The sequence below is a fragment of the Sinocyclocheilus anshuiensis genome, unplaced genomic scaffold (genome assembly GCF_001515605.1).
Source record: "Sinocyclocheilus anshuiensis isolate Anshui unplaced genomic scaffold, SAMN03320099.WGS_v1.1 scaffold1038, whole genome shotgun sequence".
Taxonomy (NCBI): Eukaryota; Metazoa; Chordata; class Actinopteri; order Cypriniformes; family Cyprinidae; genus Sinocyclocheilus; species Sinocyclocheilus anshuiensis.
Window position 1 is genome coordinate 65,029 of NW_015536540.1, and position 226 is coordinate 65,254.

General features: G+C 43.4%; 1 protein-coding gene across 1 annotated transcript in view; it reads left to right on the forward strand.

Moving 5' to 3' along the window:
- LOC107696885 (ras-related protein Rab-5A) overlaps nt 1-226 on the forward strand; it is a 6,605-nt gene that overhangs the window by 2,604 nt on the left and 3,775 nt on the right. The gene's annotated exons all lie outside the window — the stretch shown is intronic.

Consider the following 226-nt stretch of genomic DNA (forward strand, 5'->3'; position numbering starts at 1 on the left):
TGACTTCAGTTTTGTGAAACTATACATAAAAAATATCTGCATGAAACAGAAACTGCAGATGAGCTGAACGAGATGCAGATGCACTCTCTGCCAGCAGGCGGCGCTTAAAGCTTTTCCTTGGTTTCCGCTGTAAACAAAGCAGCACTGCACTTATGAACCGCAATGATACAGTGTTTCCTTGGTTACTGCTGTAAACAAAGCAGAGCTGCGCTTATGAACAGCAATG